Here is a 14,722-nt window from a genome sequence, read left to right as displayed (position 1 = left end):
CCCCCAGCATTGTGGGGCACCCTCCACCAGGCCCCCACTCATGTCTCCCACCACCCCCACCCCCAGCAGTGCAGGGGCAGCCTCCACCAGGCCCCCACTCATGTCTACCACCACCCCCACCCCCCAGCAGTGCAGGGGCACCCTCCACCAGGCCCCCACTCATGTCTACCACCACCCCAACCCCCAGCATTGTGGGGCACCCTCCACCAGGCCCCCACTCATGTCTCCCACCACCCCCACCCCCCAGCAGTGCAGGGGCAGCCCCCACCAGGCCCCCACTCATGTCTCCCACCACCCCCACCCCCCAGCCACCATGGGCAGCCCCCACCAGGCCCCCACTCATGTCTCCCACCACCCCCACCCCCCAGCAGTGCAGGGGCAGCCTCCACCAGGCCCCCACTCATGTCTCCCACCCCCCCACCCCCCTGCCACCATGGGCAGCCCCCACCAGGCCCACACTCATGTCTCCCACCACCCCCACCCCCCAGCCACCAGGGGCAGCCTCCACCAGGCCCCCACTCATGTCTCCCACCACCCCCACCCCCCAGCAGTGCAGGGGCAGCCTCCACCAGGCCCCCACTCATGACTCCCACCACCCCACCCCCCAGCAGTGCAGGGGCAGCCTCCACCAGGCCCCCACTCACGTCTCCCACCCCCCCACCCTCAGCCACCAGAGGCACCCTCCACCAGGCCCCCACTCATGTCTCCCACCACCCCCACCCCCCTGCCACCATGGGCAGCCCCCACCAGGCCCCCACTCATATGTACCACCACCCCCACCCCCCAGCAGTGGAGGGGCAGCCTCCACCAGGCCCCCACTCACGTCTCCCACCCCCACCCACCCCACAGCCACCAGGGGCACCCTCCACCAGGCCCCCACTCATGTCTCCCACCACCCCCACCCCCCTGCCACCATGGGCAGCCCCCACCAGGCCCCCACTCATGTCTCCCACCACCCCCACTCCCCAGCAGTGCAGGGGCAGCCTCCACCAGGCCCCCACTCATGTCTCCCACCACCCCCACCCCCCATCAGTGCAGGGGCACCCTCCACCAGGCCCCCACTCATGTCTACCACCACCCCCACCCCCCTGCCACCATGGGCAGCACCCACCAGGCCCCCACTCATGTCTCCCACCACCCCCACCCCCCAGCAGTGCAGGGGCACCCTCCACCAGGCCCCCACTCATGTCTCCCACCACCCCCACCCCCCTGCCACCATGGGCAGCCCCCACCAGGCCCCCACTCATGTCTCCCACCACCCCCACCCCCCAGCAGTGCAGGGGCAGCCTCCACCAGGCCCCCACTCATGTCTACCACCACCCCCACCCCCCAGCAGTGCAGGGGCACCCTCCACCAGGCCCCCACTCATGTCTCCCACCACCCCCACCCCCCTGCCACCATGGGCAGCACCCACCAGGCCCCCACTCATGTCTCCCACCACCCCCACCCCCCAGCAGTGCAGGGGCACCCTCCACCAGGCCCCCACTCATGTCTCCCACCACCCCCACCCCCCAGCAGTGCAGGGGCACCCTCCACCAGACCCCCACTCATGTCTCCCACGACCCCCACCCCCCAGCAGTGCAGGGGCACCCTCCACCAGGCCCCCACTCATGTCTCCCACCACCCCCACCCCCCTGCCACCATGGGCAGCCCCCACCAGGCCCCCACTCATGTCTCCCACCACCCCCACCCCCCAGCAGTGCAGGGGCAGCCTCCACCAGGCCCCCACTCATGTCTACCACCACCCCCACCCCCCAGCAGTGCAGGGGCACCCTCCACCAGGCCCCCACTCATGTCTCCCACCACCCCCACCCCCCTGCCACCATGGGCAGCACCCACCAGGCCCCCACTCATGTCTCCCACCACCCCCACCCCCCAGCAGTGCAGGGGCACCCTCCACCAGGCCCCCACTCATGTCTCCCACCACCCCCACCCTCCTGCCACCATGGGCAGCACCCACCAGGCCCCCACTCATGTCTCCCACCACCCCCACCCCCCAGCAGTGCAGGGGCACCCTCCACCAGGCCCCCACTCATGTCTCCCACCACCCCCACCCCCCAGCAGTGCAGGGGCACCCTCCACCAGGCCCCCACTCATGTCTACCACCATCCCCACCCCCCAGCAGTGCAGGGGCAGCCTCCACCAGGCCCCCACTCATGTCTCCCACCACCCCCACCCCCCTGCCACCATGGGCAGCCCCCACCAGGCCCCCACCCATGTCTCCCATCACCCCCACCCCCCAGCAGTGCAGGGGCAGCCTCCACCAGGCCCCCACTCATGTCTCCCACCACCCCCACCCCCCAGCAGTGCAGGGGCAGCCTCCACCAGGCCCCCACTCATGTCTACCACCACCCCCACCCCCCAGCAGTGCAGGGGCACCCTCCACCAGGCCCCCACTCATGTCTCTCACCACCCCCACCCCCCTGCCACCATGGGCAGCACCCACCAGGCCCCCACTCATGTCTCCCACCACCCCCACCCCCCAGCAGTGCAGGGGCACCCTCCACCAGGCCCCCACTCATTTCTCCCACCACCCCCACCCTCCTGCCACCATGGGCAGCACCCACCAGGCCCCCACTCATGTCTCCCACCACCCCCACCCCCCAGCAGTGCAGGGGCACCCTCCACCAGGCCCCCACTCATGTCTCCCACCACCCCCACCCCCCAGCAGTGCAGGGGCACCCTCCACCAGGCCCCCACTCATGTCTACCACCATCCCCACCCCCCAGCAGTGCAGGGGCAGCCTCCACCAGTCCCCCACTCATGTCTCCCACCACCCCCACCCCCCAGCCACCATGGGCAGCCCCCACCAGGCCCCCACTCATGTCTCCCACCACCCCCACCCCCCAGCCACCAGGGGCAGCCTCCACCAGGCCCCCACTCATGTCTCCCACCACCCCCACCCCCCAGCAGTGCAGGGGCAGCCTCCACCAGGCCCCCACTCATGATTCCCACCACCCCGACCCCCCAGCAGTGCAGGGGCAGCCTCCACCAGGCCCCCACTCACGTCTCCCACCCCCCCCCACCCTCAGCCACCAGAGGCACCCTCCACCAGGCCCCCACTCATGTCTCCCACCACCCCCACCCCCCTGCCACCATGGGCAGCCCCCACCAGGCCCCCACTCATGTGTACCACCACCCCCACCCCCCAGCAGTGCAGGGGCAGCCTCCACCAGGCCCCCACTCACGTCTCCCACCCCCACCCACCCCACAGCCACCAGGGGCACCCTCCACCAGGCCCCCACTCATGTCTCCCACCACCCCCACCCCCCTGCCACCATGGGCAGCCCCACCAGGCCCCCACTCATGTCTCCCACCACCCCCACTCCCCAGCAGTGCAGGGGCAGCCTCCACCAGGCCCCCACTCATGTCTCCCACCACCCCCACCCCCAAGCAGTGCAGGGGCACCCTCCACCAGGCCCCCACTCATGTCTCCCACCACCCCCACCCCCCTGCCACCATGGGCAGCCCCCACCAGGCCCCCACTCATGTCTCCCACCACCCCCACCCCCCAGCAGTGCAGGGGCAGCCTCCACCAGGCCCCCACTCATGTCTACCACCACCCCCACCCCCCAGCAGTGCAGGGGCACCCTCCACCAGGCCCCCACTCATGTCTCCCACCACCCCCACCCCCCTGCCACCATGGGCAGCACCCACCAGGCCCCCACTCATGTCTCCCACCACCCCCACCCCCCAGCAGTGCAGGGGCACCCTCCACCAGGCCCCCACTCATGTCTCCCACCACCCCCACCCCCCAGCAGTGCAGGGGCACCCTCCACCAGACCCCCACTCATGTCTCCCACCACCCCCACCCCCCAGCAGTGCAGGGGCACCCTCCACCAGGCCCCCACTCATGTCTCCCACCACCCCCACCCCCCTGCCACCATGGGCAGCCCCCACCAGGCCCCCACTCATGTCTCCCACCACCCCCACCCCCCAGCAGTGCAGGGGCAGCCTCCACCAGGCCCCCACTCATGTCTACCACCACCCCCACCCCCCAGCAGTGCAGGGGCACCCTCCACCAGGCCCCCACTCATGTCTCCCACCACCCCCACCCCCCTGCCACCATGGGCAGCACCCACCAGGCCCCCACTCATGTCTCCCACCACCCCCACCCCCCAGCAGTGCAGGGGCACCCTCCACCAGGCCCCCACTCATGTCTCCCACCACCCCCACCCTCCTGCCACCATGGGCAGCACCCACCAGGCCCCCACTCATGTCTCCCACCACCCCCACCCCCCAGCAGTGCAGGGGCACCCTCCACCAGGCCCCCACTCATGTCTCCCACCACCCCCACCCCCCAGCAGTGCAGGGGCAGCCTCCACCAGGCCCCCACTCATGTCTCCCACCACCCCCACCCCCCTGCCACCATGGGCAGCCCCCACCAGGCCCCCACCCATGTCTCCCATCACCCCCACCCCCCAGCAGTGCAGGGGCAGCCTCCACCAGGCCCCCACTCATGTCTCCCACCACCCCCACCCCCCAGCAGTGCAGGGGCACCCTCCACCAGGCCCCCACTCATGTCTACCACCACCCCCACCCCCCAGCAGTGCAGGGGCAGCCTCTACCAGGCCCCCACTCATGCCTCCCACCACCCCCACCCCCCAGCCTCCAGGGGCACCCTCCACCAGGTCCTCACAATCCCCAATCATGTGAGTAATGGTCAGCCTCCACAGCCAAAAAGCCCTACCAAGTAAACCATTCACCCACATGGAAATGGAAATTACATGTTACACCCCCAATGTTCATGAAGCTAATGAACCCATGTCCGTCACACACAATGGTTGCAATTGAATGGGAAAACACCCAACATGACATGCATGAAACCAATGAGATGATACCACACAGTGAAGTATGAAAACAAAATTGTATTGAAAAAAATAAAGAATGCTAAAGAAAGGAAACAAACTACAATGGGAATGAGAAAAAATAAGCTGCATGTCCGTATTTAAAAAAAAAACTGCAAATCAGAATCAAAAAAAAATGTTGTCCAAAGTCAAATGTAAACAAATCTCTATGCAATAAAGAACTATGTAAAAAACTAACAAGGGTCCATGAGCCCAACTGAACAAAGGAAACCTACAAAAAAACCTAACTAAAAATCAACTATATACAAAAAGTGGAGCAGTGTCCGTCGACTCCAAATCATAATAAGAAACAAAGGAAACCTAAAACTAAAGAACTATATACAAAGGCGGCGGGCAAGTCCAGTGGCTCACTCCATGGTGTCCCAGGCCAGGGCATCATCGAACTCCTGTTCGATGTCCCGGAGGCGGTCCAGTTCCATGGCCCCGAGGGTCCGCAGGGACGACGCCGTGTCCTCCTCCAACCCCCTGCGGATTGCCTCGAGGCACTCGGCCCGCCTCAGGGCCCTCCGCATGGAGTTCTCCGCCCTGACCATTGTGAGCCGCGCCTCTTCCGCCCGCCACCGCTCCGCACCTATGGCGTGGCCCAACCGCTGCCACACGGAAGACACTCTCTGTCCTGGGTCCCCCTGCCCTCCGGCCGATGCCTGCCCCTCCGATGTGGAAAGCCCCGAGCCTTCATGTCTCCCACCATGTTGCTGCTGCTGCTCTGCCTCTGCTCGTGCACTGCCTCCTGCAGCCTGCACATCCTCCGCCGGCTGGGGTGCAGTTGTTGATGTGGCCACCCCTGCTGGACCTCCGACTCCCGACTGTGGCAGGGATGCTTCCTCCACCAGCCTGGCCGCACGGTCAGAGGCAGCTCCACAGGGCACCCAGGTGACTGATGGGTGGGAAGATGGCACAGAGGACGACTGGCGCGTAGGGGGTCCAGTTGAGGAGGGGGTCGGAGCAAGCCCCATCAGACGGAGGAATCCGGCCTGGGTGACCTGTCCCAGCAGGCTGACGTGGTCAACGAGCCATTCGAGATGACGTGCAGTCTCTCCATGAAAAGACTGCAGGTCACCTCGCATGGCCCGTTGACGCAACGCCACACCAGCCAGGACAGGCTCAACCCGGACATGGATGGCCACGTCCGCAGGCAGAGGAAGGCCAGTTGACTTCAGCTCATCCCCTGCCTGAAAACGGGTCTGGACGTAGGCATCCCTGCTGGTGCAAGATGATGCAGGGACAGGATCGGGGACAGGATTGCACACAGGCACATCCGCGGCGGCCTGTGCTGCCTCCTGTCCCTGGTCCTGCACTGCAACACTAGCACCAGTGGGATCCCCACCTCCAGACCCCGTCTCTGGTGCTTGCACGGCCTCCTCCTCCACCAAACCCCCCACCAACCTGGATGACTCCGTGCCTTCCCCTGTTGGTCCTTGTGGGGTCCCAGCTGCCCCTTCTGCTGCCGAGGAGTCCAACTGCAACCTCCGCCTCTTGGACCTCCCCCCGGCAGCTGCGGCCTGGGACGCGGCACCGGACTCCTCACTCCCCGACGAGATGACAACACGGGAGGGGAGCCGGGCCTTGTGTCTCCGGCTAGCGTTCGGATCACTGCCGCTGTGCTCCACAGCACCTTCTCCGCCCTCTTCATCAGTTGACGCTGCAGACAGGGAGAAACAAAACACAGGCATCAGGGCACTGTACAATGGACACATACACACATGACAGTTGCACATGAGTGGCATTGGAAAACCTCAGACATGTCATCACAATCCCCAACACACATGTCATTGCAACTCGCACACATGAGCCATACCACAGCCATATCGCAACTGCCAGCACCATCCATACACATACAACAGCATCAGCAGCCAAAGGGGAGCCAGACATCACATGCAACACAGGAAGTGCACCACACATGTACACACACCACCACACTTGCATGCATGTGTACACCTCTGCCAAGTGTCGCACTGTTCAGACGGCCATCCATGTCACATCTGCCAATCAGGCTTCCACATACCGCTGTCACATGCATCCATGTTGCATCACTGTTGCACCCTTGTCAAATACACACACATGCACATGTACACAGTGCTCATGCATGCAGCCGAAAACAACATACATGCGTGACATCACAGACATGTCTACTTACATACACATTCATACAAACATGTGTGCACGCACAACTGCATTTGCCATGCAAGCCTACACACACATCCATGTCCATCCATGTCTCACACATTACAGCCCTCGCATGTGTCAGCCCCACCGCCCTGTACACCCCCACCCATACTCGACCCCATACAAACAGATGTGCAACCTGCACACTACCGAATAATCACCACACGCACTGCTCACAATCAGGATGCATGTACACTCACCGCTCGACTCCAGACGGGTCTGCTTCTCTAGGACCTGGACGTGGAGCGCTGGGGATATGCGTTCCAGGACCCCCATCTGTTCTTCCGACAAGTGGCCCCGGCGCCCCTTGGCATCCGCTGCCTTCAAGAGGCGCCGGGCCTTGTTCAGGGTCCTGGACCTGTAGTCCTCCCAGCACTTCCTGACATGTTGTAAGTCCCGGACTGCCACCCCCTCCGCGTTGATGGCAGTCACGACGTCAGTCCAGATCCGAGTCCGTCCTTCCTTGTCGGTGCGGGAACTTCCGAAGAGGGCATCATACTGCCCCAGGACTTGCTCCACCAGGACACCAACTTCGGTGGCACTGAAGCTGGTGCCCCTCTGCCTCTCTGGCCGGGGGTTGTCAGTGGTCACAGATGGTGTTTGCCCCAACATGACAACCCCAGAGGCAGGAGTGGGTGGGCAACTGGGTCCTGGGGCTGGGCTGTGGAGCGATGGAATTCCAGTCGGGAGTCTTCGGTTCCAGCAGGGGTGGTCACAGCAACAGCACCCCTGGCTGATGTGCAGGCAGCAAATGGCAGTGCACGTGGGCAGCAGGCAGTCAGGCAGCAGCAGATGGCAGGTGGGAGCGTGCTCAGGGCTCTGGGGGGCAGTAGTTCGGCCTTCTGGGCAGGAGCATGGTCTTCCGTGTGCTTACGCGCGGCCAGCTTGATACGGAGTGATTTGGCACGTGAAAATCCTGCACGTCAGCGTGAAAATCGAGGAAAGGCCCTTAGCGCGTAAGTGCGTCAGCACTCATATGCGATTCTATTGGACCAAAGGCCCTCAGCGCGTAAGCGCGTCTGTGACGTGACCCGCACGGGTGTTTCCCACACAGCACGTGATGACAGAGCACACGTGGAAAGACTGCACGTCAGAGTGCCATCGCGTGTAATTGGACAGCACGTCAGAGTCTCATCGCGTGTAATTGGACAGCACGTCAGAGTCTCATCGCGTGTAATTGGTGGAAATGGCCGTACACGCAGAAGTGACAAAGCGTGTAATTGGTGGAAATGGCCCTAGCGCGTACACGCCGCGTAAGTGACGCTGGACGTGTGGGCCTGTATAAAAGGTACGTGTAGAACACCATTTCCTTGTACGTGCTTTTCATGGAGAGCGAGTGGGTGAATTCTGTACTTCTTGTCGTTTCACACGCGATTTACTTCACGGCGTTTCAAGTTCGTATTCCCTGTTACCTCTGACAGCTTTTTCTCTTTTTTCTCTTTTACTGGTTTACCTGGGCCTGTTCCCTCAAACAGTGTTCCCTTCTACTGTTGTCCTGTCTCCTCAGACAGCGTACAAATCTTCTTTTGGCGGGGGTGTTGCCAACCAAACGCGCTCCTTTTTCACGCTCTTTTACCTGGCAGACGGTGAGTCACGCACGTATCTAACATCTGTGCTTGCCCCGTGTGTAGCCTACCCCTTCAGAGGTCATTCTAGGCTGCGTGTGACACGCATACGTTCATTCTTGTGTTACTGGGTGCCACAGCGTAGTGCAGGTTTTTCTTTCTGCACACGTGGTCTAGGAGGGGTTGCGTGCACGTCATCTCCCTTTTTTGGGGCTCCTGTGCGTAGCGTGACCCGTCATCTTACCCCAGGGGTTACAATCAGCCTTGCAAGAGCACTAGGGTACAATTACCATCTGGTACCCAACCCCTTTGACCCCCAATTGCCCAGGACAATAGTTTACAGCCACTCCCATACCCACATCTACATCAGTGCCATGGCTGGAGGCAAGGATTCCGTAAGGGTGGCAAAGGTGGAAGAGCCACAAGTGGTGGCCGTGGTGGATCCGGTAGGGGACGTGGTCGTTACTTGCAGGGTGAGCCTGTCCCCCCATGTGTGGAGGACCAGTCAAGGGCACCCATAATCCCCCCCCCTCCCGTTGAGGCTGATGTGGCTGACACCATCCATGCTCAGCCCTTGTTGGACCAGCCCATTGTGGCACCAGACCTGGCTGACTCCATGGCTGACTTCCAGGTCAGCAGGCCTATGACACGTGCGCTGGTGCACGTTGATGTCACCATGCCACGTGCATCTGGGGCAGCAAGGTCATCTGCTGCACCAAGTAGGCAGGGCGGAGAGGCTGCAGGGGCAGCTGCGGCTCCATCCACCCCAGCCCTCACACACCCAGCCAGGACAGTGTCGGTCCTAGTCTATGCTGCTGACATTCCCCCTGACACCATCACACTAGAGCCAATGCCTGCACCAACTCCCATGCTGAGTGTGCAATCCCACACTCCTGATACAGAGTCCACCAGGGCTCCTGCCCCTAGTGTCCAGAGCGGCGCAGGACACTCAGGATCACCACCACCTTCCAAGCGGAAGAGGAAGAGTGCTCGTCCGGCACAGGCTGATGCCCCAGACACGACTACACAGTCCGGCCCGTCCAGGAAGCCCAGCATCACGGATGACGAACTGAATGCACTTGTCGAGTATGTGTCCGCACATGACAACGAGATGGTCATTGTTGCAGGATCCAAGACCACACCTGCACAATGCCAGGCACACTGGCAGACCGTTGCGGACATCGTAAGTGCCCTTGGAATCGTGAGGTGCACAGCCAATGATTGCTATAAGCGCTGGAATGACCTAAAGCGCAGGGCAAAGAGTAAGCTGGCCTCAAGTCATGCCGCAACTCTAGTGACTGGAGGTGGGTCTCCAGTAGCAGACATGGAACTCACTCCACATGAGTCAGTCGATGGGACCTACGTCACGGAGGAACAGATCCAAGGCGTGGGAGATCTGGCTGATTACGAGGCATTGTCCGGTGAGTGCACATGCATGTGTGTGTCATCCATGTGCATGGTGTGTGTGTGAGGGCTTCTGTTTGTGTGCCAGGTGAGAGTGTGTGCACCTGAGTCGTATGGGTCAGCCATGTGCTTCATGCAATACATCCTGCGCAGCTGCATTTGGCCATAGCAGTATCCCTTCTGCCAACAGTAGACATCTAGCCCAACTGCACGCCAGTTGCCCTTGAAGTGTCACCTTGCCACAACATTGTTGCTTATTTTTCACTGTTCATTCAGTCAGATTGTTTGCATTCCACCACCTTTACTAGGCATGTCGCAGTCCACTAGTCACATGTGTGACATGGCTATGGTAAAGTGGAGTGACTTTGTTACCTGGATATCATTTGTTCACACATGTCCCTTTGCAATTGGACCATTTCAGACTGGCAGCTCCAGGTGAAAAATCTGACCTGTTAGAATTAGAAAAGCTATTACATGCGGGAACTGGACTGAATGAATAGGTGCTGCCCTCCTCTCCATCTTCACTCAATAGCAATGGTACATGCCATCTGTGTGATGGCATGTGTGTTACACCTGGCAATCACAGGCCAATGTGTGATGCCACTGCCAGGTAGCATGCAGAAAATGTGTTCATCTTCCATCTTGGTGTCATCAGTGTGTGCCATTTGCCTGCCCTTCATATGCAGTGAGGGTGCATGCATGGGAGGGTTTTAGTCATGTGGGACATGTGTCAATCAAGTACTGGTTCTCTTGCTTCTCAGCCCTCATTGTGTGCCATGGTGCTAATGCCTGTTTCCATTTCTTTGTTTTTATGTCTTTGCAGGGGAAGACACACCTGATACTGCTGGGGTTGTGGAGATGGTGCAGACCCAGGAGGGGTCCGAGGGCCGACCAACCAGCAGTGAGGGACGTGGTGTGGTGGTGGGTGAGAACCCACAAGTGCTGCAGGTCGTGCTCTCAAGGGGTGTCTCTGGCTGCACCTCCCCCGAGCTGTACTCAGGTGTTGATTCGGATGAGACCTACGTGCCGTCGCAGGTGAGTGTTCCAGGGAGGGATTCTGTTCTGTCCCACCCACCTGCACCAGGGTCAGAACCCTCAATGGGGATGTCAGTGTTGGCAGCTACGCCTTTGGTGGTTACGGATGCAGGGTCACACTCCGCGACATCTGATCCTGTTCCTGGGCCAGCAGATCAGAGGGGGAATGCAGTCCTGCAGCCTCAGGCAGTGCCGGCACAGCAAGGCGCAGTTCACCTTGACCCAGACAGGTGTGGTGCCTGCCGACGTGGTGGCCGTACGCCACCTGGCAATACCGCATGGGAGCAATCCATTTTCTGTATTGCAACACAACAGGCAGCATCATCCGAGATGATGGCTCAGGCCATGGATAGGGTGGCCACTTCCATTGTCCCCCCTGAAAGGCTGATGGAGCGACTAGAGCAGGCAACCGACTCCATCTGCCAGTCACACAGGGAGGACATGTTGGCGTCCAACAGGGACAGGCGGGCAGCACTGGCGACTCTGCAGGAGGCCATCTCCATTGAGTCCCAGGCCCACAGGGAAGCCCTGAGGCAGGAGCTCCTTCACCTCAGGACGACTCTTGTTGAGCTTGAGGCTTCAACACACCAAAGGACAGAACAGCAGCTGGAGCGTCTCACCCGTACGCTCTCAACTGAGATGCAGGCAACGAGGGCGGAGGTCCGGGCATCCCGCGAGTTGTTGCATGGGGACCTCCGCACACTCATCCTCCAGAACCAGACCTACCACACCTGCATGCTTGCAGCCATGGAGGAGCAGACTAGGGCCTTGCGTGGGCTGCCTCCCATAGTGCAACCACCTCCGGATGCAGCTGCACAGGGTGATAATAGCGACAGCAGTGATACTCCCACAATAGGGTAGCCGTGTGGGCCATGAGCCCATGGAGGTGTTTTTTTTCCCAGGACCCACACAGGTGGGTTCTGGTGTGCATCCTGTCCTTGGACCTCCTGGGTGGCCTCCCCAACCCCCCCGGGCCCATCAATGGCCATTTTTTATTTTTTTTTATTTTTATTTTTATTTTTATTTTTATTTTTATTTTTATTTTTATTTTTAATAATTTTTTCCCAATTTTTTTGGGACAATTTGTTGGCTTCCGTGGTTCCTGTGGGCATACACAGCATTGTGGCTGGGCATATGCAGGCTTGTCATGTATTTGGTTCAGATGCTTGGGTTTGAGTCACACACACCCCTCCTGCTTCCCGTTTCCATGGGCTTGCAAAGGGTGTGCCCAAGTGACAGTGAATTACACAGTGACGTTGGACTCCCATGAGCTATGTGGGCAGTCTGTAGTCAATACTGTGTATACATTCCTAGTGCATATTGCTGTTGTGTTGTACACTGCATGTTGCATTGATGTGTAACTCATCATCTGTGTCTACCTCCCAATTTGCAGGTCCCTTCCTCATGTCTACACAAGGCCCTCTAGTCTGGAGATGGGGTCCATGTTGGCAGCAGTGCACCTACAACTCTACATGGCGCCAACACTGCACAGTTGGTAGTGGTGGGAGTGCAGGCATTTCCAGGTGGTGAGACTACTAATATATAACATTTGTGATGTCATGTTAATGGTAGTACCTGCTCAAGTTTGTTGTTGGTCCTGCATTACTGTGAGCATTTCAGGTGTTGCAAGTTTCAATTAGGGACACTCTACATTGTGACACTAGTGTCATGTTGTGGGGATTACTTTGTTTACCTGCAAATAGCATGACATGGCACGGTGTGTGGTGTGGCGGTGCTGGGGATGGGTTGGCTGACATGGCACTGTCCTCTTGTTGCATTTTGCAAGTGGGTATTCATTTTAGCTGCTTCAATGTGTTACTTCACAAAACTGCATTGGTGGTGTCTGTGTGGGTAGGGATGCACACATTGTGACACTTCCAGGTGAACAATCTCAGGCTGATATGGTTTTCACGGTTCATTCTCCAGACATTCAGGATCAGTGTCAGGTTGAGTCATCATTGATTGTCAGATGGAATGTGCCAGGGCAGTGTGCACTCCACAGGGGTGTGATTTCTATGTGAAGTAATTAGCCACTAGCTGTGTACGGGCTGCCTCCCCCCGTGCCCTTTCCCCTCCCATGCGCAGCGGCTGTGCATGTGGTTGGGGATGTGGGGCCACCACCATGTCCACGGCCAGGCCCCGGCGTGTTGCAACGTTGTGCAGGACACATGCTGCCACTATGATCCTGCACACTACTGGGGGAGCGTACAACAGCTGCCCGCCAGAACGGTCAAGGGAGCGAAAGCGTGACTTTAGCACTCCGAATGTGCGCTCCACTATGCCCCGGGTTGTGATGTGGGCTGTGTTATATCTTACCTGGGGTGGCGTGGTGGGGTTCCGAATTGGCGTCATCATGTGGGGGCTGAGAGGGTAGGCACTGTCCCCTGTGGAGGTGGTGATTGGTATCATTGGTGGGGTTGTGACCTTGCTCAGTATCTGACATGCATGCATGTGCAGTGGCATTCATACTCACCAAGCAGCCATGTATCGCCATGCCGGCCAGCTTCTAGGTCCCGGCTTAGGGTGGACATTCGGTAAATGAAGCTGTCGTGGGTTGACCCGGGATAGTTTGCATATACTGAGGTGATGATTCCCTTGGCATTACATACTACCTGCACGTTGATGGAATGCCAGTGCTTGCGGTTCCTATAGATGTGCTCAGATGCCCTGGGGGGACGTAGTGCCACATGGGTGCAGTCGATGGCACCTAGCACTTTGGGGAATCGTGCCACAGCGTAAAAATCCTGGGCGGCAGCATGCCTTTCTGCAGGTGTTCTGGGCAGGTATATGTGCCTGCGGACTGATGGGCGTGCAGTGATGATGTTCAAGACCTGGTGTAGGCAGTGTGACTGGGTGGCCTGTGATACACCACCCACAATGGCACTTGTCCGCTGAAATGATCCAGTGGCTAAGAAGTGCAGTACATTGAGGACCTTCTCCAGGGGGCTGAGTGCTTGGGAGCACAGGGTGGGTGATGTGAGGACATCCTCCCACTCACTCACCAGGTCCAGTATGATGTGTGGTGGAAACCTGTACCTCCCATGCACCTGGTCATCAGGCATCCCGAAAAGGCTGGTTCTGGGTGTGAATTTTCTGGCCCTGACTATCCTCCTCCTCCTTTGGTAGGCCACGCCCACTGCTGCTAGGAACGGTATGTTCATCCTGGGTCTGAGCTTGTTATTTTGTTAGCGCGCAAATTAATGCGTTGCGCGTGTTGTAGGCGAGCATGTGACCCGCGTACCCCTGAAATCCAGTACCCAGTCCAATAGCGTGTGGAAATTCCCGCGCACCCCGGGATACAGGTGCGCTGACGTACTTGCGTGTGTAAGTGTCCGCGCACCCCTGATATACACGTACATAGGCCAATCGCGTGTACGCGCACTTTTGTCCAATTACACGCGATGAGACTCTGACGTGCTGTCCAATTACACGCGATGACACTCTGACGTGCAGTCTTTCCAAGTGTGCTCTGTCATCACGTGCTGTGTGGGAAACACCCGTGCGGGTCACGTCACAGACGCGTTTACGCGCTGAGGGCCTTTGGTCCAATAGAATCGCGTATGCGTGCTGACGCGCTTACGCGCTAAGGGCCTTTCCTCGATTTTCACGCTGACGTGCAGGATTTTCACGTGCCAAATCACTCCGTACCAAGCTGGCCATGCGTAAGCACACGGAAGACCACGC

The sequence above is a fragment of the Ambystoma mexicanum genome, chromosome 9 (assembly GCF_040938575.1).
Source record: "Ambystoma mexicanum isolate Mex_15411 chromosome 9, UKY_AmexF1_1, whole genome shotgun sequence".
NCBI lineage: Eukaryota > Metazoa > Chordata > Amphibia > Caudata > Ambystomatidae > Ambystoma > Ambystoma mexicanum.
This window is presented reverse-complemented; position numbering follows the sequence as displayed.